Source organism: Mus pahari, chromosome 13, assembly GCF_900095145.1.
Source record: "Mus pahari chromosome 13, PAHARI_EIJ_v1.1, whole genome shotgun sequence".
NCBI classification, from domain to species: domain Eukaryota; kingdom Metazoa; phylum Chordata; class Mammalia; order Rodentia; family Muridae; genus Mus; species Mus pahari.
Genome location: NC_034602.1, coordinates 15,967,290 through 15,992,744, shown reverse-complemented (window position 1 = coordinate 15,992,744; position 25,455 = coordinate 15,967,290).

Sequence of the window (25,455 nt, the reverse complement as noted above, 5' to 3'; positions counted from 1 at the left end):
ATAGACAGACTGATTTATTTTTCAAAGAGAATATTACATTGTAATTCAGTTTTGCCCTATAAAACTATGTATGGTACATGAGTATATATTTAGAACTAGCCATATAATATAGTATGCATTCTATATATTCCTATTTCATACTGATAAATAAACTACATGCCTGTATAACATAAACTTTATTTTTTTTTAGATTTATTTTATTTAAACATCTGTGAGCTGTACATTTGAATGTCTATATGAGTACTACTGATGTGGTTGGTACTTATGGAACTATAATTATGAATAATTGTGAGATATAATATGAGTGCTGGGCACCAAACCTCAGTCCTCTGCAAGAGCCACAACTGATGAACCATCTCTTTATTTCCATATACATAATTTGAATTTTTTGGTGCATAATAGACATAGAAATTTCTAAATAATTATATGATCCAAAATATCTATTATAAAAAACAATAATTATGGGGTATTTTTTAATGTTCCTCATATTGGAATATGGACTATATTTTCTTATCAATATAGGACCTATGGACAGTGGAATTTTGTTTGGAAATGATTCACTATCCAAATTAATGTGAAAATAAATATTTTCAATTTGTAGTAAAGAAATATTAAGATTATTATTCCAAAGCACTTTTCATAGCCATGTTTATTTTGCTTGAGAACAGCACAACTTGGTTTTATTTTCTCTTAATGTGGTGAGATAAAATTTGATATAGAATAATATCATGGCATAGTCATAATAATAGTACCTCAAACACAGATGGTCTTACTCCCATTAGTATAAGTAGAATATGTTGAGAGACTGGAAGTTATTTTCATACTGATATTTTATTTATATAAAGAAGTGTATGTTAGAGCTAAGCTAGATATAAGTAAATATAAAAACCTTAAAGTATAAATTAATATAAAAACTGTGGGTTCTGTCATTTCTCTGTGTTTAATATATAGTCTTGTTTTCTGCTTATTCTTTCACACAAAAAGGAACTAAATTTAAATAGTGTAGTATGCCTATGTAGCCATTATCAAAATGTTCACTTGTGAGAGTGATATTCCATACTAATAATATTTTTAGCAAAACATAACAAAAATAGTTTTTATCTGATTTGTTTCTAAATGCTAAAAAGCTAAGAGAGTATAATCAATGCAGTAAATGAGTTTCATTTTCCCTATAAGCAAACTCTGATTTTCAGTTTTCACATTGTTGGCAAAAAATTGTTTACACAATAAAGTTATATTGTCCCAATCATACTGTGATGAGTAGTCAAATACTGCTTCTAGAAATAAAAATTCAGCTGTTCCCTCAGAAGTGAAATCACATACATTTTTAGTACCTTAATTCATAAATTGTCTGTTGGAAATATCTCAATCAAAGTCCTCTTTCTCTGAGACCTGCTCAGGAGTATTCTTGCACAGACTTTCACTGGCATTTCTGTTCATTCTCTCTGGTCTCACTGTGCAGTGCTGAGCATCAATCAGTTGGCTGCCTTCCCACAAAGTAATGAATATCTCATATCAGGCATGAGTGTCTACTCTCTTTGTTCTGTTTCTCTGTTTTTATTCAACCTTATTCTAATTTATTGCATATAATTATGGATTCTTGACCCCCTCATAGCTATCAAGAAGTTAGTGATATGGTCTATAGTGGGGGTTCCCAACCTACTGTTGATGCATTTATTTGAAACATGTGTTTCAGACAAACTTAAACTTATTACACTGACTCACTGTCATGAATTTAGAGGTTTGGAACAAGTGACTTTAGCCATTTCTATAACCTCTCTGTGAAAGTATGATTTTGAAATGCATTACATAATAGCTCCTTGTTCAATATTTGTTTCTATCAGAAAATAATAATAGGATAGATAATGCAGATATTATTATTCTTTTGTGATTGAGAATGAAAAAATGTTGTCAAACATATGTTACAATCATAAAATCAGGATGTCATGTAGCCTTGGAGAAAAATGTATCACTCCCAGATTGTCCCATATAACCACTTTAGACATTGTTTGCATATTCAGCATCCTTCTGTCTTATCAGCTTAGGCAGTCATTATGAAGAAAAGGGTCTATTGCTGTTATTTAGACATTATTTTCATATGTCAAGATAGTTTTGTTATGTTTCGTGTAATATCTAGCATTGAAGTAAGAATAACAAGTCATTACTGTTTACAAGAATACAGAGAAGATAGTGTTCAAAGTCATTATCTCATAATAGCATTAACAAAAACAGGCCAATAAATAAACAGGTAGTTCTAAAATTAGTAATTGATATTAAAATAAAGAGTTGAAGTTGAAAGTGAGAAGTGGTAGTAGTATCTTGAAAAACCTGGGAAGAAAACTAGGAGAGGCAGATAAATTGTATTAAGTAGCATTGTATATATGTGTAACATTCTCAAAGAATAAATAAAATATATTTTCCATTATTCTAATGTAAATTCTAATGACACTAAATAAGCCAGTAGTTTTTGAAGTTTGCTATTATCGAATAAAACTGACTTTCAACCAAAACTTATCAAGCAAGATGAGAAAGAATACTTCATATTCAACTAAAGAAAAATCTAACAGAAACTCTCAATTCTGAACATGTACCAAATGCAAGGATACTCACATTCAGAAAAGAAACTTTCTAAAGCTCAAAATACATATTGAACCCCACAAAATAAAAGTGGGAGACTTCAATATTCCACTCTTGACAATGGACAGATCATGAAAACAGAAACTAAACAGAAGCACAGTGAAACTACCAGAAGTTTTGAACCAAATGGATTTAGTAGATATCTATAGAACAATTCACTCTAAATCAAAAGAATACACATTCTTCTCAGCATCTCATGATACCTTCTCCAAAACTGACCATATAATCAGCCACTGAAAAAGGCTCAAGTGATACAAGTGATACAAGTGATACAAGAAGATTGAAATAATCCCATGCACCCTATCAGATCACCATGGCCTAAGTCTGGTCTTCAATAACAGCAGAAACAACAGAAAATCTACATAACCATGGGAACAGAACAACTCTCTCCTCAATGATAAATTGGACAGGGAATGAAGAAAGAATGAACTTAAAGACGTCCTTGAATTCAATGAAATTGAGGACATAGCATACCCAAACTTATGAGGCACAATAAAAGCAGTGCTAAGAGGAAAATGCACAGTACTAAGTGCCCTGGTAAAGAAATTGACAAGATCCTACACTAGCAACTTAACAGCACACCTGAGAACTCTAAAACAAAAGGAAGCAAACACATCCAAGAGGAGCAATAGTCATGTAATAGTCAAACTCAAGGCAGAAATCAACCAAATAGAAACAAATAGAACTATACACAGAATCAACAAAATCAAAAGCTGGTTCTTTGAGAGAATCAATGAGATAGATTAACCCCTGGCCAAACTAACTAAAGGATCCCGAGACCTTATCCAAATTATAAAAATCAGAAATGAAAGGGGAGACATAACAATAGAAATGGAGGAAATTAAAAAAAAATCATCAGATCTTACTATAAAATACTATTCTCAACAAAACTGGAAAATCTAAATGAAATGGATGATTTTCTAGACCAATAACTCATTTCAATCTTAAATCAAGAGCAGTTAAACTATTTAAACAGGCCCATATACCCTAAGAATATAGCAAAAGTCATTACAAACCTCCCAAACAAAAAAATCCCAGGGCCAGATGACTTTAGTACAGAATTCCATCAGACCTTCAAAGAAGAGCTAGCTAGTATCAATATTCCTCAAACTCTTCCATAAAATAGAATTAGAAGGAACACTACCTAATTCATTCTATGAAGCCACAATTACTCTGATACCTCAACCATAAAAGGACTCAACAAAAAGAATGTACTTCAGAACAATTTCACTCATGAATATCCATGCAAAAATGTGCAATAAAATTCTAGCAAACTGAACTAAGAACACATTAAAACCATCATCTACCATGATCAAGTAGGCTTCATACCAGAGATGCAAGGTTGGTTCAATATATGAAAATCCATTAACATAATACACTATGTAAACAAACTCAAAGGAAAAAAATCACACAATCATCTCTTAGATGCTGAAAGAGCATTTGACAAAATACTGTACCCCTTCATGTTAAAAGTATTGAAGAGATCAGGAATTCAATGCCCATACCTAAACATAATAAAATCAATTTACAGCAAACCAACAGCTAATATTACATTAAATCGAAAGATACTTGGAGCAATCCCATGAAAATTAGGGAAAAAATCAGTAGCACTCCTTTATACAAATGATAAATGGGCTGAGAAAGATATTAGTGAAACAACACTCTTAACAAGTTAAAAATAACATAAAATATCTTGTGTAACTCTAAATAAACAAATGAAAGATCTGTATGAAAATAACTTCAACTCTCTCAAGAAAGAAATCAAAGAAGATCTCACAAAATGGAGAGACCTCCCATGGTCCTGGATTGACAAAATTAACATAGTAATGATGGTCATCCTACCAAAAGCAATATAAAGATTCAACACAATTCCCTTCACAATCTCAACACAATTCTTCAAACACATGCAAAGAGCAATTCTCAAATTCATCTGCTTCTGTAAGGCAAACAACAGCCAGTAGGAAAAACTGGAAACCTACAAACTGGAGGGAAAAAAATCTGCACTAATCTCACATCAGATAGAAGGTTAATATCCTAAATATATAAAGAGCTCAAGAAGCTAACCACCAGGAAAACAAACAACCCAGTCAAAAATGGAATATAGAACTGAACAGAAATTCACAACAGAGGAATATCAAATGGCTGAGAAGCACTTAAAGAAATGTTCAAAGTCCTTAGTCATCGGGAAAATGAAAATAAAAATGACCCTGAGATGGCACCTTATACTAATCAAAATGGAAAAGATCTAAACCTCAGGTAACAGGGCATGTTGGTGAGGATGTGGAGAAAGAGGAGCACTCCTCCGCTGCTGGTGGGATTGCAAATTCATACAACCACTCTGGAAATCACTCTTGAGGTTCCTCAGAAAATTGGAAATAGCTCAACCTGAAGACTCAGCAATATCACTCTTGGTCATATGACTAAATGATGTCCCACGATGCCACAGGGGCAAATGGTCCACTATGTTCATAGCAGCCTTATTTGTGATAACCAGAAGCTGGAAACAACCCAGATGTCCCAGGACAGAAGAATGCATATAGAAGATGTGGCTCATTTACACAATGGAACACTACTGAGTTATGAAGAGAGAGGACATCATGAGTTTTGCTTTGTGAGGAAACCCAGACCCAAAAGAACAAGCATGGTATATAAACAGTAATAAGTAGGTGTTAACCAAAAAAAAAAGTACAGAATACCCAGAATACATTCCACAGAACTCAAGAAGTTAAACAACCCAAAGTGACCAAATGAAGATACCTCAATCCCACTTGGGAAGGAGAAGAAAGCAGTCACAATAGTGGTGGGGAGAGAGAAGGACTTGGGTGGGAAAGTGGACAGGGGGTAAAAGAGGGGAGCATGATTAGGTATGGGGGTGGTGGTAAAGGACTGGAAACCTGAGGGCCAGCAGAAACAATGGAAACAGGCAACCTCGGGAGGTAGGAGGTGGGAGGGGACCCTCTAGAATGTACCAGAAACCTGGAAGGTGAGAAACTCTCAGAACTCCAAGGGATGGACCTCAATGCAATGCCCTACAGTGGGGAGAGGGAACTTGTAGAGTCCATCTCCAGTGGATATTTTATTTATTTACATTTCAATTGTTATCCCCCTTCCCAATTTCTCTCCCACAAACCCCCTATCCCCTCCCCCTCCCACAGCCTCTCTGAGGGTGTTCCCCCACCCACATACTCACTGCTACTTCACTGCCCTGGCAATCTCCTACACTGGGGCATCGAGTCTTCACAGTACCAAGGCCCTCTCCTTCCATTGATTCCAGATAAGGCCATTCTCTGCTACATATGCAGCTGGAGTCATGGCTCTTTCCACGCATACTCTTTGATTGGTGGTTTAGTCCCTGGGAGCTCTAGGGGATCTGGTTGGTTGATATTGTAGTTCTTCCTATGGGGTTGGAAACCCCTTCATCTTCTTCAGTTCTTTCTCTAACTCCTCCATTGGGGTCCCTGTGCTCAGTCCAATGGTTGGCTGTAAACATCTACATGTGAATTTGTCAGGCTCTGGAGGAGTCTGTCAGGGGACAACTATATCTGGCTCCTGTCAGCAAGCACTTCTTGGCAACTGCAATAGTGTCTGAGTTTGGTGTCTGTATATGGGATGGATCCCCCAAGTGAGGCAGTCTCTAGTTGGCCTTTCCTTCAGTCTGTACTCCACACTTTGTCTCCGTATTTCCTTCTATGGATATTTTGTTCCCCCTTCTAAGGACTGAAGCATCCACACTTTGGTCTTCCTTCTTCTTGAGTTTCATATGATCTGTGAATTGTATTTTGTCTATTCTGAGCTTTTAGGCTCAGAATAGTAGTAAGTGCACACAATATATGTTCTTTTGTGACCGAGTTACCTCATTCCAGATGATATTTTCTACTTTGATCCATTTCCCTATGAATTTCATGAGATCAATGGAGTAATACTCCATTGTGTAAATGTACATATAGACTCCTTTTTAAACCAGAGAGAAGTAGAAGTAAGTTTTCAGGGTATACCTGGGAATTACTTTCTTCTGATATATGCTAGAAGCAGATGGGGAGGAAGGTGGGGGATTGTATGTACTATTGTTTTCTTCCTATCCAGGAGGCTTTATTTTATAAATTTGTCTTGTGACTATGAAAGCTTCCTTAATATTTACAAGTGTGGAGCTAGTAATTAGCCCAGTACATATTTATAGGTAGAACTGTAGGAGAAATTGCTCAAGTATGAAAACTACTGTTTTGTAACTCACTGCCCAGCTCACTCTGTTTCCTTACTAAGTCTTATGTGGTTAGATGAAATACTGCTAAGACAGAAGCATAATAATAAACTTAATAGATATTGATCTATATATACCCAGTGTCTTCACAACTTTGGCACACAGTTTATTATGTTGTTCTATTTAATTAATACTCCAAAAATTTAAGACATAAATACATTGTTATGAGCTTCTTTCTGAGAATTGAGAAGATGACACTAACAGCTAAACATTCTTTGCAGATGTATGGCATACTTTGATATCAGACTCATTAGCTGAGGTGACAACTTCATTGGGAAGATCAACTTCTAAAATGTATAAATATCACCTGTGTCTTTAAAACTGCATTAGGTTCATAAAGTTTCTGTATCATGATATACTTTGACATATGTGATTATGGAAGCTTTCATATATATATATACCTTTGGTTTACTGTCTTTCTAGTTCATTTTTATACTCCCTGGTAAATGACATCTTGCCATAATCCAAACTCTACACTTGTTCTTCCAAACCTTCCTTTGAGACCTAAGAGTTGAGAATTGTACCCAGTAGTGTTGAGCTTTGGTTGATAAGTTGATTGACTTAGGCTTTGAAAGACAATAGTTATTTATCCAAAAATAAGTAAAGGGGGTGTTTATATGGTAAATGTTATTTTTTTTTCAAAATGTAGAATGGATTAAATGTTCAAGAAACTATTATTGAAATTGACTTTTAAGATAATTATTATTAAACCATTTTTAGTTGCTACATTCTCTCCAGTAGTGACAAGCATGACAGGCCAAAAGCCTGGATGCAGTCCCGAGGCAAAGAGTTTCACAGAAACTTAGTCTCTTGGAACTGTGGCATCCCATAGCACGTATGCTCCAATTTTGTCCTTGCAAATGGATCTGTGTGCTTCTTTTCAGTATTGTTTTGTTATAGGTGCCTCCAAACAATGACTTGCCAAATACCTAAGCAAAATTGAACTTTGCTTCCTGGCCTTCACCAATGCCCTGGGTAGTCCTTGAGCCAACCCTGGACTTGGAATTCAGTAAGAATGTTGCCTATTCAGTGACATTCCCAATTGCCTCTAGTGTTGTAAGAGAGATAGTGAAAGAAGTTAGGCTTTACTATCTACTACATAGAATTAGAAATCTCAAGGTAAGCTTAGCAAAGTAAGTTTAGAATTCTTAGTATAGTTATGTATGGCAGACTACATTACTTATTAGTAGAAAGTCCCCCCACACTACCACTTAGAATAAAAGCCAAGTCGCTCCCATATATAGGAATTTACAATGTTTTAGGAAGAAGATCAGGCTGTGGTTTTAGAGTATTGCATTATTCATGAGAAGGTTAGCTAGAATGAAACTCCCTAATTAGAACCACCAGGACTTGGGTGTGAAAGCCCTTGCCCTGGGAGTGTAAAGACCTCACACCTGGCTTCTAAGACTATAGTTGACCTTAGGTAGAGCTGACTTTGTCTCACTTATTTTATTGCCCAGTTCCTGCCAGGCTTTGTGTTTACATTCTTCTGTTTTGTGTAAGAGTAATCAAGCATCCGGTAATCTCCTTTGTACCTTGCCAATGTGTCACCTAACCTCCCTATTTTATTCTTTATAAATAGTCTGATGCTTGAATTGACAAATTGCATTCAGTTTTACACTCTCTCTACTGTTGGACTGTTGTCACTCATTCGCCAAATCCTGGTTCGCCTGCAGATCGGGGACCCAAGTGAGGTCCTTCTGTGACACTTAGTGACACAAAGAAACTTTGGGGCTGTGCCATAGTAAAGACTGAATACTCAATTTAGTCGGATATTGTTATTTAGACATTTAAGGAATTAGTGAATGCACACTGTGAAAAAATACTGCATCCAAATTGCATCGTCAGTTAGTTAGATAAATGTATTATTTCACTTCACTTTATAGCTGTTTGATTAGATTTTATTTAGTTTTCCTTAGCACATATTAATGATAACTAATAATTTGATTTATGACATTTTAAACCATGTATACAATGTATTTTAATCATATTCATCTCATAATAGTTTTGTGCACCCCTTCTCCTGCTAATCTGAGTAGTTTCATCATTCTCATAATTTCTGCCTCTCTCCCTTTCTCTCTCTCTCTCTCTCTCTCTCTCTCTCTCTCTCTCTCTCTCTCTCTCTCTCTCCCTCCCTCCTTTTTTTCTCTTCCTTTCTCTATGTTTTTGGAAAACTTGGAGTTTAGTTAAGACTGTTAAAAGGATCATGACTGAGGGTTTAAATATAGCAGTGTTAGCATAGGGTTTGATTTTGAAGAAAATATTTTTCTTCTAATATTCTCTTCATTCATTGCCTCAGGACACTTGGAACCAGGAGACCCTCCCCTTTATATCACAGGGTTTGATGACCGACTCTTGTGCAAATCTTTTGGCAAATAATCAGAGAAGCTGTCAGCTCAAGCATGCTCTTACAATATTCTCTTCTTCTGCAGTCTTTCCTGAGACTTAGAAGGGATGTTATAGGGGTGAAATTTAGGGCTCTTCTTTCAGCAGTCAGTTATTTTCAGCAGTATGTACAATTAGTGTCTTGTAATGGTGAGTGTAAAACTAAGGCTGACAACATAAACTAAGATGTTTAAAAGGCAGTTCATTAGCACAGAACATTAGTTAGGTTGTAGCTTTTGCACTAGGTTCTATTTATATGACCTCTTTAACCATAGGGTTTGGGGCAGGTTCATGGTACCTTTCAGTGCAGTATGACTCAAAAGCACAGAAACTTGCTGTATATGCTAATATGTCATGCTTATCCAACTGGGCATACTTTGCATGGTCAGACAATAGACTACCACACAGAGTACAAAGCTAGGTAAGAAGGTGTGTGATAGCTCTTCTTCAGCATTCTGCAAATACCTTTTGGCTCAATGCTGGGTACCCAGTGTGGAAGGAGCTTTCAGTTTAACTTCAGCTTGATTTCTCCATTACCTAAAACAAAGCATGTGCTCTTTTCAGTAATAAAATCGTATTGTATCATTCTAATTGGTAACAAAAATCATGTAATATTCTGAATTTGTTCCAAAAGATCATTAGATAGTAGCACACCCGTGTTGTTAATATATATAGTATGTAACTGGATATATTTCTTTTAATGTCTTACTAAAGTGTGAAGTTTAACCTTCAGAAAAAATATATTCAAATAACTTCTCTTATTTAAATTAGTTTATTAAGTATCAGGCATGCATATGACATTTTGATACATTCTAGATTTAGGCTGTCAATATCTTCCTATCTTCTGCCTCTGTTAAACCTTCTTGCCACGGGCATGAAACCTTTCAGTTTTGTATCACATGAGCTCCATCCTCAATTCCTAAAGACTCTTATGTTCCTCTCATTGAAGCTTTTTTTTGTTTCATGATCACTGTATGTACACACTCACTCCAAATTGATTATAGATATAGAAAGAATAGAGATGAGAATCCATACATGAGCCGAAACATGTAATACTTACATTTATAACTTTAGCTCCATTCAATGTAATAGTTTTCAGATTCATCCATTTCCATACAACTTTCATAATTTAGGTTGTTTTCTTTTTACCTCATTCAATGTAATGATCTTCAGTTTCATTCATTTCCATATACTTTCATAACTTAGGTTGTTTTTTATTACAGTTGAATGCAATTCTGTTGCATGTGCACACTTTTATTATCAGTTCATCAATTGATTATCATCTAGAATGAATCTTTCCTCCTAACTACAATTATTACTTCCTTCAACTCTTGGACAACCCACTAAACCTTGTTTGACCAGTGAAGCACTTCGAGTGTTCATCTTACATCTCTGTAAACTATGACTACAGAAGTGAATGATCTGATGCCCAGGTCTTTCAGTAAAGAGGCTTGGAATGGAATATAAGATAGCAAAATTAGAGCCATCATCCAGAAAAAGACTCATTTGCAATGCTGGATTAAGGTTAGAATTTCTGCCCAGTAATGAAGGAGGTGTTTCCTGGGTCTGCCTTTGATGACTCTTTTTAAATTTTCTAATTATATAAATATCCATATAATATATGTGTGTGTGTGTGTGTGTGTGTGTGTGTGTGTGTGTGTATACACCCACACCCCCCCACACCCTATAAATCCAAAATGTTCAGTATGTGTAAAATCATATGTAAAATTAATTTTTTATAAAAAAGATCATTTAACAATTTTTTGACCTCTTCACCTAAGTCTACTGGATAACTGGATATATTTCTTTTAATACCTTACCAAGATATGAACTTTAACCTTCAATTTCTTGCATGCAAAGTTAAGATCTGTTTAACACATTCTAACTCTCTTAAAATACAAGGTATGAAACACCAGAAAATGAATAGCTCAAGACTATTTACTGATACAAATCTCCTCTGTTGTAAAGTTAAAAAAGAAAAATTACCTAATGAAAACAGTGGGCTAAGTGTGGAAGAGGTAATTCAGATCATCCATAAAATTCTTAGCTGATTCATTTCTATGATTTTTCAGGTTAAAAAAAAACAAGATAAATAAATAAACAAATATTAAACTTCTAGTGTTAATTTGTATGTAGAAATTAATATTCATAACAAATTATTGTAACTAGATATCAAGATTAGAAGATTACATTTGATAAAAAATAATTTGAGGCTAAATGTTTCAATATTTGTTTTGTTTTATAGATAATAATTGAAGAAGATTTTCACTGGGAAGTGAATTCAAAACTGCCATTTTTCAAAAACGTCTTTTATATTTAATTCTAAAGAGAAATATTTCTTCAAAATTCTCACACTGGTCAGATTTTTATTTCTTCTTTATGCCTTATGTATTTGAAGATTAAAATATTTAATAATTTAGTTACTTAATAATTACTTAAATAAACTAATAACCTCAAAATATAGAGTATAGCCTACATAGGGTGAGAAAATGTAGACTTGAGGAAAGAATACTCACAAAATGAAAGGAACCAAACATCCATTTTAATAAATGAGATATAGTAAATGCAGGAAAGTGTTTTATATATATATATATATTTATGAAACAGTTACCTTTTACTAGTATGTATGCAAGGAAGAATGCAGAAACATACATAATGCTGAGCTAGTGAAAATACTGCAGTGGTTGGAGTAAGAATAGAAACTTTTATCCAATAATGCCCAGGAATCCAGTACTCTGTAGGGTTAGCAAAGAGGAGTTCCTGTGAAAGGAGTTCAGAGCTAACATCATTACCATAATAATGAGGGAAATCCCTGAATAATGAAGAAAGAGAGCAGCTCCTGTTATACGTGTTGAATCAACATAAGAAACCTGCACCTTAGGTCTCCCCTGATTTATAGTTAAATACAAAAACTTGGTATTCTTCAAATGCCAAAATAATAATAATAATAATAATAATAATAATAATAATAATAATATAAAATAAAAATAAATAAATAACCAAAAGACAAATACAAACAAAACTGTAAACACTGTATTGTTTTATATAATTATAGTAGTATGTTACTTTTTAGCTATTTCTTGGATCAATGCAGTCATCATTAATCTTTGTAGAGAAACCAACATGGTTTCATCAAAACATGAAAAAGGGCCTTGGAACTCAGTACTTCTCATGAAAAGATCAGCTTAGGAACTTTGGGAAGGTCATAGAACACTTGCCTCTCAAGGCTAATTACAGTTTCTCAGACCACATGGCGGGAACCAACCTGCTGGCAGGGACACATTCTGCAGGACTGATTGTTGCCCACCTTCCGACAAGGGAAGTCCTTGTCACCTCATTCCCTAAAGACCAATCAGTTTAAAGGGTGCACTGTTTTACCAATCATATTGTGCCTAGTTGTTGATGCTCTATTCTGCCCCTGAAAACCATATAAAAACTCAATGAACAGGTGCTGGGGGTCACCACTTCTCCTTCGGGTCTGGGACAACCTCAGTGCACTGGAACAATAAATTCCTCTTGCTTTTGCAGCCATCCTGGCTCCACATGATTCACTCAGGGGGTCATCTGTAAGCTAAGGCTTCCTGGAGTCTTACATTCACAAATTCTCATCAGCTCCTGTCAGACTTTATGGCCATTAAACTGATTTTACTTAGCCAAATTGGTTCTTTTGACTGTCTTAAGCAATCTCCATGCAATCAGTCAGAGAAGTTGTTGAGGTGATGCATTTGGCTGCTAAAGTGGACCAAGAGAAGACTGCAGTACTGTGCACACTCATGATTTAAAAAACAAACTAACTAACAAAAACAAAAAAAACTCTACAATGGGCATTAGGAATTCTGTTTTGTTTTAGAAAAAATAAGATTACCCTCACATTTACTTTATAATTTATCTCTCAAATTGGTATTCCACATATTATAGTGGTTTACCCTGATTTACCTTGAAATCACATGTGAATCTAATTTGACAATGAGAATAAAGCAGACAAGCACTTCTAACACAAGCATGTTAAAAACTGATTCAGTTTGAAACTCAGACCTTCCTAAGAATTGTGACTGAAACACAAGAATAAAAGTGACCTTCCTTATTCACAGCAGATAAGCTGATATGCCATTCTTCCAGGAAGCTGAGGTTACTCAGAAATAACTAACTATAATATTTTTAACTAATCTCACAAATAAATACTCAACTAAATTTAACACCTTGGGGAAGCAACTATTGGGTAGAAGTATATACTACTAGTTTAAACAAAGATTTGTCACTTTATAACACTTAGAATTTCTTCTCAGTTTCTTAATCTGGGATAGTGATAATAGAATTAATTTATCACATATATCATTATAAAAGTTAAGAGAAAATACTGTGAAATACATCAGACTTTTAAGACATCAGGCATGTTTTCACCTTGTGTGACCTGATATTGGATGGGCCCAAATTTTTGTTTTGTTTTGTTTTGTTTATTTTTTGAGAACTTTGTTTTGAGCCTTTTGTTCTGTAGAACCACCACCTTACATTGAAGATGTTCAGCAATCCATGCTACATTTAAAATATGTACACTGTGGTTGGCTATCCTGTTTGTATCCCTAATTACAGAGGAGATTGTGCTGTGAGAACAAGGCCACTCTCACTCACACAGCAAGATCCTCCCTCATGTGAACAAAACATAATGGTAGAACTTACATTAAACTTGGAACTGTGTTAGTCACTGGTTATGTGGACTTGAAACCACTCTATTGATCAGCTTATTTTCTAGTTATTAAATTGCCTGGTTTTGCTGACAAGAAACACAAATATTTTAATTTTTTATGTACATGAGTATATATGTCACAGTGTGTGTATGAGGTTAGAGAACAATCATGAAATTAATTCTCTGCTTCCATTATGTTTTTTGGTTGTTTTTTGATGGTTTGTTTGTTTGTTTGTTGTTGTTGTTGTTTTCGAGAGAGGATTTCTCTGTATAGCTCTGGCTGTCCTGGAACTCACTCTGTAGACCAGGCTGGCCTTGAACTCAGAAATCCACCTGCCTCTGCCTCCCAAGTGCTGGGATTAAAGGCGTATGCCACCACTGCCCGGCTTTTTTTTTTTTTTTCCTGCTTCCATTATGTATGTGTTGGGCATGGAACTCAGGTATTAGACTTAGCAGCAAGTACCTTTACCCTCTGAGCCTCTCAGTGGCTTAATCAATCAGTTTTTAATGGTAGCACCCCACCAACCCCTAAAACTCCCTGTTCTGTAATCATTCCAGATTGTAAAGACCCACTTACTCTTCTTTTGCCGCATAGTGTACATCAGTCTGTGAGAGCTGCCACGGGACCTTAACACACTGCAGAGCACTAATACAATATTTTGTAGAAAGTCCTCCAAATCAGATGCTACTGCAGTGCTCTCATGGTTACAATAGAGTAATAGATTTCGCAAAAGCTCATTGCTGAGATAATATCCCCATTTCATCAACTGTATGTTTCATGTACTATCAATATGGTAATTCACATCATGTCACCTTCATTTACTTGAAAGGGCAGAGACTCAAATATAAAATATTTCATCTACTAATAACATTTTCAACAGTATTTTCTTACTACACCAAATACTACTTTGTTTCTCCCAAAGATTCTATAGACCTATATCTAGTTGTACTATCTAGATTGTCTTATTTAAGATGATTCTTGAAAAGTAAATTCATTGATATACTAAATTTTGCAACTTTTAAATAAAAGTTTCTAAGTACACACATTATTTTCTTTAAAAATTTTAATTAACCCAAGTTCTTAGCAATATTTACAGCAGCTAAAATGTGAACAAATGAAATATCCTTAGGTTGGTAGATATAAAACATGTGATAACATTTAGAGTGTTAGTAGCATTAAGTGAAAGCTGATTAAGTATATAAGCTTATTGGTTGAAAGTAACCCAATAAAGTGCCAAGCAAAGTTAAGGATTTTGGCTTGAATTATACCAAATATAAACATCATCTCTGTTTTTCCTAATCACTTCATATCTTACTCATGCATTCCTTTTATGCCAATACTCAAAAATAACAGAGTTGGCATTCGATGCCTAGAATGTCTATGGAAATCCTTTATAAACAAGCATGCAAATGGCCCTTGAGATATCCAGGTGTCTGATCACTTCAGTGCTTCTAAAATTTCACGCTGTTGCATTCCTCACAGTAAATGATACAGGGGAATATTTTCATCATCTCCTTTAGTTCAAAGCATTGAGCACAGACAGGCTCATCTAATTGATCTTTGGACTCTTCTGCATTTTGGTTATACCATATGTAATTAGTTCTATAAGGAGAACAATGACAAACACACACAATTCAATGCAAAACCAATCAAGATAAAATTTTAAATACATAAATGGATACGAAAGAAGAAATTTGAATGTAAATATTAATTTATAACATCTGAGTATTTTCCTAGTGTCCTTCATAATTAATATCCAATACAAACTTAATAACAAAAACTGTATGAAGCATTTGGAGAAGAAATGGAATTCTATTTAATTATGAAGAAACATATTTAATAAATCTAGAAAACAAATACATGAAGGAGAAATTATATTGAATCTATTCGATTGGTAAAATGAAAACATTTTATCAATCAATGATATAAAGACTTCAGAAGACATTGTCTTTTATATCTTTAAGAAACAGTGTAAGTTGGAATAAACATTTCTGAAGATATTCTGCCAGTAACCTAAGAGATTAGAAGGTGAGACTTTTATAAGTCATTCATTCCACTTTAAAATATCCATTCATTGCAATCTTATTTTATAAAGGAAGACCTACAAATATCATAAATATCTAGAAGTGAAGTTTTTTAATACAGGTAAGATGATTTTTAGGAATTATATATATAACAATATTATACAAAATATAATGAGACATCTATTAAAAGTATATGTAGTAGAGTATATTGAATTGTAACTGTATTATATTGCATTTACAAATATTTAAGGAGTAAGTTTTGACAAAAATAAAAAGTGTCTTTTTATCAGGTGCTTATATCCTACTTCATTAGTTTGCACTGAAATCTCAATGTCTGAAAATTCAAAGGTTTTATAGATAGTGAGTAGCACAAGAGAGTTGCCTATAAAAAAATTCTAAAGACATCCAATAGTCCTTCCTCAGTCTTTCAGTTTGTCAACTCTTCCATTGTCCTTGCCTCTCCCTTTCCTATCTGTATACAGATGCACCTTCTGTATCCCTACCCTTTGCCCCATGGATATGAGTAAACCTGCCAGAATTTCTTACCTTTCGGTGACTTGTGCAACATCTTTAAAATTAAGGAATTGTTTCTGTAAATTTGGTTCTTAAAATTAATTTTGTTCATTGACATTTGCATACACATAAGCAATGCATTTTCAATATTCGTATTCTGATCTCCTCCAGTCATTCGTTCCTGCATCTATCAATTCCCTATCCTCCCTAAATGTCCCTTTTCCATATTCATGTGTTTTTGTTTTGCTTTGAAACTCACTGAGTTTAACCAGGGCCATCTGTGAAGCTCTGGATTTAAAACATTCACTGAAGCTGGGTTTGATCACCAGTGGATACACAACTAACATTAGTATTTTATTTCAGGGAATCTAGCATCTATCAAGTACAACTACCTCAATGGGAGAATCAGGGCACCTTGAAGCCCTCCTGAATTCATAGCTTGTTACAGGCCCAGTTTTGAGCAAGTTCAAGACAGGAAAACACAGTTGCAGGATCAGGATGGCTTCATCATTCCTAAATAATGGCTTTTATAGCCCTTCTCCTTACTTTCATTCTACCTTATCTTCTTCAATATTACATGAGCTTTAGGGGTAGCATAAATATCTCCTTAATGCCTGGATATTCCACTTATTTTCAGCACCCTGTGTAGTTATATGCCTCTATATTTGTAGCCTTTCACAGCTCAGAGGAGCTTCTCTGGTTAAGGCTATTTATCTATGAGTACAAGGATAAATAATTAGAAGCTAGTTTGACCCTAAGACAATTTAGCTAAGTGTTATCAGGTTCCTGCATAATGCCTGCTGTGAGTTTCTGCCTGCAGCAAAACTCACTTTAATCTGGTCTGGGTTCATCCCGAGAGGTGGGCTGGACTGAAATGGAATGTGCGAGAGAAATTTGGAAGCCAGGACAAAAATATTCTGATCGAGGCTCAAAGTTTAATGTAGGAACTCAGTTTATATAGTGTGGGGAAAAAACCTCAGTCCCCATCCCGTCTTTAAAGGCACAGGTGAATGTCTGTAGGCGGGTCCAAGGTTCAAGGCACAGGTGAATGTCTGTAGGCAGGTCCAAAGGATGTTGTCTTCTGGAACATCAATAGGTCTTCTCAGCAGGCGGTGGAGACACAGCGACAGTAGAGCAGCAGCTCTGGCATATCTGAAGATTTCTGCTGGTGGATCTAGGCTTTGAAAGACAGCGATTAGTATAGACAGTAAAGCTTGGCAGATCTGAAGATTATAACCGCAGGTGGTCCAGTGGTGACTGTGAGCTGGGAGGCCCCAACAGCCTGCTACTTCCCCAAGCATGGGTTTTTCCCTAGAATTTATAGCACCAGAAATGGATTTTTCTCTTGGGGAGCAGGCCTCAAGTCCAACCAAAGAACAGATGGTTATTTCCTAAAAGACATACCCTAAGAATTATTAAATTGTTGCAGAGTTTGGCACATTTTGCCTGGTTTGGTGATATAGTTCATAGACTTCACAGATGGATGAGATTATGGATTCCTTTTCCAGAAGCCTGCACAGCACCTTATGCATGTGAAAAACAGCCAACATGGAGGAAGCTTTGAGTACACATCCACTATGGGTCTCTGTAACTCATAATCAAGGTGTGTGGTGTTTTCTGCAATGGGATTTTGGCATCTAGATCTAGTTGTTAAGCAGGAAGAATAAGAAAAGACCATATTATTCAAAAGTTTTTCTGAGGCCTCTTTGAACAATAACTCAGAAGAAAGAATAAGAGTCCTGACATTGGGATTTTTGTTTAATAAGCTATCAAGTATAATTATGTGTATATATTCAATGTTTAACTTACATATTTTAAATTGAGTTTTAATCATATATATATATATATATATATATATATATATATATATATATATACATGTGTGTATATATGATAATTATACATTTTAATTTGGATTATCAATACAATTTATTAATTCTTCATTCCATTTGGTTAACAATATCTTCTTCCCCTCCCTCCTCCCATTTTATCTACCCACCTCACTGTTTAAGCATTTCCATGACCATTATCCTTTTCTAATTTTTATTACCTGTATTCTAAACCCTTTACCCTGTAGTTAAGGGAGTCACTATGTGGTCTTTTTAGAGTTTTCTGGCTTCCGAAGGTATTCCAAGACAAAAAACATCAAACTAGAAGTTTAAAGCTAGGACTCAACTATGAGAAAGAACATGTGATGTTTCTTTGCATTTGGAGTTTGGATTTTGTCCTTCAGTATTACAATTTATTTTCATCCATTTACCACTTTAGAAATAAGCATGGAAATTCTCCAGAAAGCTAAATATAAATCCACCATATGAACACTTCCCAGCTTATACACAAAGAGCTCCATTTCTGCTACAGTGATACTTTCTTGGCTTTCCCAATTGCTTCATTAACAATCTATTCACAATTGCTAGGAAATGGAGTCAACCTAGATATTCATCAGCTGATGAATGATAATGAAAATATGGCCCAATATTTCTGTATCTAGTACAACTGTACAGAAAGATTAAAGCAACTGAAGATTACTATACTGAATGAAATTACCAAGACCCAGAATAACTAACACCACTAGGTCTCCTCACCATGAGGGTGCTTTATCCAAATCTTAGGGCACCATTGCATAACTTTCAGGAATTGTAGAGTCAATATAAGTAGAAAAGAAACATTGCTGCAGTGGGGAGAAAGATCTACAGAAGGGAGAGAGTAGAGCACAAGTACACTGAAGGCAGAAAGAACAAAAAAGAAGGGGACACTTAATTGGGGAGGTGAAGGAGAGGGTAAAGCAAAAGGAAGTTGAGGGAAATAATAAAAACTAGAGGAATATTTGCAAAACTCATAAAGAAACCTATTAGTTTCTTCAAAATACCATATAGATATAGATATAGATATAGATATATCCAGTTTACATGATATATTATAAATAGTCACATAAATATGTTTATATGTTTGGATTTTTTATTCAACTGGGTTTACAACAAAAAGGAGAATGATTTTTCTCTCCAGAGACTATACTGTTCAAGAAAAAGCCCAGTACCAAACTAGGAACATATTGGTCAAAGCAGTACAGGAGAGATCCAAAGCAATTCAAGATACTGACATTGCTCTTTGCTCTTAGTTGGTTGCCCTCAAGAAATTGAAAATAACACCTTATTGCACAATAGGATTGCAGTTTAAAATTGGTTAGGAGAAATAAATCTGAGATTGAGTTGAAACCTGACTTCTTCATGTTCAACTCTCATAATTTAGAAGATATTGAGCATGTTAAAGGATGGCAGGGTTTGAGAAAGAGAAGTTATCATGCCCTACCCAGGTATAAATCTTGTGAATTACAATGATCAACACACCAAGACTATATCCAATGGTAACTAATAACTTAGAGGTATTCAACAGCTCTCTAACTGAATTAAGGTCTATTCAATAAAAGAATATGTTACCTTTTACTGTGAAAAGCTATGGAAACCCCTACTGTATGTTGTCCATGGTACTAGAAGGATATCCCTCCACCCCCTGCGTGTGTGTGTGTGTGTGTGTGTGTGTGTGTGATATGTAACTACAGAGAAAAATGACAAGAATTTTAGGGAAGTAAGAGGACACACTGGAAGAATTTCCAAAGGGAGAAAATATAGATGAAAATATATTCATATATGTATGACATTGTCAAAATTCACTACAATCATATAATCTAAATGAATAAAAAGAAATCAAAGCTCTGAAAAACATAATTAGAAAACTAAAAAATTCATTAAAATGTTAATAACAAACTGTACCAATAAGAAAGAACAAACAAAATTGAAGAAAGATATGATTTAATAAACTGAATAAAAATATTAAAGGACTTATACACCCTATCAATACTCAAGTTAGTGGAGTAAATCAGTAAGATAGTACTAAATCTCAGAAATGTCCTTTAAAGGATTGTCTAGTAAAGCCTCCTAAGATACAGGGATGATAGTCACATTAATGTTTATAAACTATAGTTGATTCTCCCAAATATAAGCTTAAGCAAATATACTCTGAAGCCCATTATAGCAGATCATACAGTAAACAACGTTGAGAGCTTTTAGAAGAAAGGGAGAGAAATGACTTGTCACACAAAGCATAGCATCCTTAAAGATGTCAGCATATTTATCACCAGAAAGTTTGTAGGCAAGAAAGAAATGCAATGGTATACTCAAGGTGAATAAAAACTAATGAAGCACAAAGAAGCTGACAGAACTGTCCTTCAAGAGGAAGAGAAGTAAACATTTTCCCGAAGTCAAAATGTGAGAAAGTTCTATTATATCTGTCAGAAATAAAATGGTAAAGGTAGGTAATGAAATTGAACATAAAGAAAAATCGGCAATATAAAAGCTTGAGAGATCCATTGAATTTTTTTTTGTGTGTCTGTTTTAGATTGATGGTCCTATTCTCTTATTTTTACCCTGGATTTTACTTTTTCCATCTATGGGATATTTTTGTTTGGTTATTCCTATTTTCCTTAGTGGAGGTGCATCATTAAGCTATTTGTTTGTGGTTACTCGGATTTCTTAATGAAGACAATTGGAATTATAATTTTTATCCTTATGTCTGTTTTTAAAGTGTCTGAGGATACCAAAGATAATAAACAAGCTGCCAAGGTGCAAAAAGCAATCAATACTACTACCATGCTCTTTTTGGTTATAACAATAACTACAATGGCAGGATACCCCTGAAAGTGCAAATAGTTTCAGTTATATCTAAACAGTAAGCAATATCTTGGAACAATAGGACTTAAAGCCTTCTAGCAAGCTACATTCCAAATACTTGTTCTAATATCCACAGGTAATTATCATTATCAGCCCTCAACAAAGTACCTTCTTTTTACAGCAGATGAAAGACCATGAGAAAAGCCACAACTTTTCAAAATGCAGAGAACAATCAACCCTGAAGTGCATGTCTAACCATTTAACAAAGTCTTAAGCAATATTTCAGAAGAGTGGGCGAAAGATTTTAAGAACCATAGAACAAGGATATCTGCTACAAGATTGTATCTTCTATTTAAGCATGGAAGCTATACTTATGAAATCTTAAGGTTACATGAACAGGACATGGATAATGCCAACAGCAGTAGACATGATAAATGGATGTGGAAAATCTCATGAGACTCTCCCCATGATGGCAAAGAGAGAGAAAATTAGTCTTTCTAATAGACAAGCCCAATTATTGGTTATCTAACACACACACCCGTACCCCAACATCCCCATATCATAGCCCCCACACACTGCTAAGTAGTCTCTTCAGGCCCTGTTTATATATTAATTAATATATGTATGGGCATGTTTATGCTAAAATTATAATTAGAAAAATTGACCATCAATTTGAGATGGAGGGGGGGGAAAGAATAAGAAGTAGCCCAAAGTAGGAGAAGGGAAATGGTAACTACTAGTGTGTGTGTGAGTGGGTGTGTGTGAGTGTGTGTGTGTGTGTGTTTTTGATTATATACTAAATTATAAAAGAACAGAAATCAGTAATTTGAGGAGACATTTTTACTCCTATATTCATTGCAGCAATGTTCACAAAAGCTAACATGTGGACTCTAAAAGAAAATATATTATTTACACACAATAGTATATCAGCTTTCTGCCTTAAAAGAGGAAATCTTGCAATGTACAGTACCATGCATGGATCTTGAGGACGTCCTTCTGAGTGAAGTAAATCAAACAGAGAAGAATAAGTTATGTCATTCTACTTATAAGACCGTTTTTAAGCCACACACACTGGGAGAGATTGTGGAATAGTGATTCAATTGCCTTTAGATGAGAATAAAGTTGAAAGCTACTGACTGAGGGTATGTAGTAATTATAACTATGCAAACAATTAGGGGCTATAGATTGTGTTGAAGCCTTCATGCTAAACATTCTTATTATACTAAAATGGCAATATTTAAATGCAATGGTTTAATTAGAATAGTGGACAGTTTAATATAAGGTATGCTCATTGAAAAGTTAATGGCTCTATTATTGAAAATGTCTTTGTCATTAATACTAAGAAAAATGAAGGAAAGGGAGGAAATTAAGGAGGCAGTGAGGAAGAGGGTAGGAAAAGAAAGAAAATGAAAGGTCAAAGAAGAGAAGTGAAATCGATGGAAAAGAAAGTGAAGGGAGAGAGAAAGTCAGGAAAAGGGGACAGATGAGCAACTGAGAGGTAAAGAAAGAAAGAGAAATGAAGGTGGTTTTCTGTAGAGGATATTAAATATACATGACAACCAAAGCTATGTTGAATCATAAAACAATTCTGTTCTAAAGGGAAATTAAATTGTATGAAATAACTGTCACAGTTACTAAATTGGAAGCAGTCCTGCATCAACGTTAAAGGCCACTGTCACTGTGGTTATATCAGAGAATGTATCAATTCTTAAGAAATGCACTCAAAAATCTTTGAGTTGTGCAGCATATTTTACAAATATTTCACAAAAAATCTTATATACACAAATGATTAAATGTTAATACTAGGTATGTTTGTTCATAGTGTCAAAAGGTAATCTTTCTATCATTCTTTTTATGATCAATATTCTATAATTGTGGAATTGTTTCCAAGTAAAGTACTTGGGAAGTTTCACTGAAGGTAAAAACTAAACACCAAATAAGAATACTAAATAGCAAGTCCATGTGCTTTTTAACAATTTGCAATGAGCTAGCTGGTTCCTCTCAAACAGCATAAAGTAGTCCTTGTGAATTAAAGCTTTTGTGGTCTGAAATGTAAATGCAGAGGTGAGACAAATGAGAGAGGAGGCTTCATGGTAAAGACCTTATATGGAAGGTATTACAGCAAAGACTCTGTATGGGGTATTGTATCTTCACATGGTAAGTACACATGGTTAGTTGTGGGTCTGTGCACCTGGGAAGCTTGAGGAAGTTTAAGACCTAAGTTGGGTTGTAGCTTCTATATCATATAATCCTTTTTGACAGACTCAGGAGTCAAATGCATTTCAATTGAAGTCAGAATGCATTTCAGGTTTAGTTTTTTAAAACCACTTGGTGTATTTTTGAAACAATGTAGGTGGTACTAGTTTAGTGTTCTGAGTTGTATTCAAAATACCTTTTTGTTTTATAGCAATGTAAAGACAATCTTTGAAAAGAACCCATGTAATCATGACAAACAGGAGTAATGCTAACTGTCTGTGGTGGAACATAGACAACATCATGCAAGTTCTAAATACAGATAATTTTTCATACAAGAGTAAATAGGCCTACCACAGATAAATGAACACCACAGAATTTCACTTACATGTGGAATCTCTAAATAGTGACATGGAAAGCAGAATGAACACCAAGGGTGAACTATAAAGCCCTTAGTGTAAATGTACAGCATCTCAGTTCAATAATGTAAAAGGTCTACTGTACAACAGAGTGTCTGTACGAAATAACTCTTCTGACTATAAAAAGAAGACAGAGATAAATTATAATGATAAAGAAATTCTACAATATATACAGAGTACATGCTAAATAGGAGCAGTTCATTTGTCAAATTAAAAATTATAATAGTGAAGTGAATTAAAAAAAATTCTCTTGCTTTTCTTCCATTTGATTAGCTATGAGGAGGCAATAGAGAGTTTCAGATATGAATGGTACTTGGGTGGTGAGATGAACTTTGCTTTAAGGGGCATCCCTGAGAAAGGATCCCAAATGGCTGGAGAAGTCAAAAGAGGTGAATGTCACGATGACTTCAAAAGCACCAGATTTTCAGCCATTTAAGAGGAAATTGAAGATTAATTTCTAAATGCACTTTCCCAGACAACACAGACAAAACCTTTAGACAATGACAAATATTTTTGAGTTACCCAAATACATAACACAATTGAAACTTAACTATGGGATAAGTAAGTTAAGAAGCCATATCACATAGAAATACTTTCAACTGTCAAAACCTGAGAGGTACACACAACAACAACAGCAGCAGCAGCAGCAGCAGCAGCAGCAACAACAACAATAAAACAAAAAGAAAGGGGTGAAAAAATAACTACAAATTAACAAAAGAAAGTTAAGGGACAAAAACTGGTTTTACAGTGGCCAATAATTTTTAATCAGTATAGAGCCTGCAGACCCTATGCACTGAATCTGTTGGTATTAATGTCTTCAAGGCTGATATCGATCTCAGGAAGCTTTGAGAAGGAAACATCTGTGTAGTGAGCAATGACAGGTGTGAAGTCAGAAGTTACACATGGACAGATCTGAGAAGGGGAGCTGGGACTGAACATGTGCAGTGGCTGGAAAGGTGGTAGGACTGTATTCAATAGTTCTTCTGATATTCTCATATGTACTATTAATTATCATTATTGTTTTTCTTTTGTCAGAATTTACATAACTTCTTTCTTTCTTTCTTTCTTTCTTTTTCTTTTTCTTTTTTTTTCTTTTTTTGGTTTTTCGAGACAGTGTTTCTCTGTGTAGCCCTGGCTGTCCTGGAACTCACTTTGTAGACCAGGCTGGCCTTGAACTCAGAAATCCGCCTGTCTCTGCCTTCCAAGTGCTGGAATTAAAGGTGTGCACCACCACCGCCCGGCTACATAACTTCTTTCTTAAAGTTATAGATACTGCTATTATGTAATGAGTCTGGTCATAATAAATATACCAGCAAAATGAGGAGTTATTCAATATGAAAAACTGTTGATGTTGACAAAACTACTTGAAAAAAGGCATGGAGCGAAAATCAGAAGAGACTCTATGGAACAATGAAGACTGAAATAAAAGTCTGTTCAGTGTTCAACAAATAAATATATGCTTTGTGTTTTTACTTTACAGCACTGGCTCTCAACCTTCCTAATACTACAACCCTCTAATAGAGTTCCTCATGTGTGGTGCCTCCTAACCAAAAAACTCTTTTATTGCCACTTCAAAAATCATAATTTTGCTTCTGTTATAAATTGTAATATAAATATCTGTTATATAGGGTGCCTAATATGTGATCCCAAAAGTGGTTGTGACTCACTGATTTA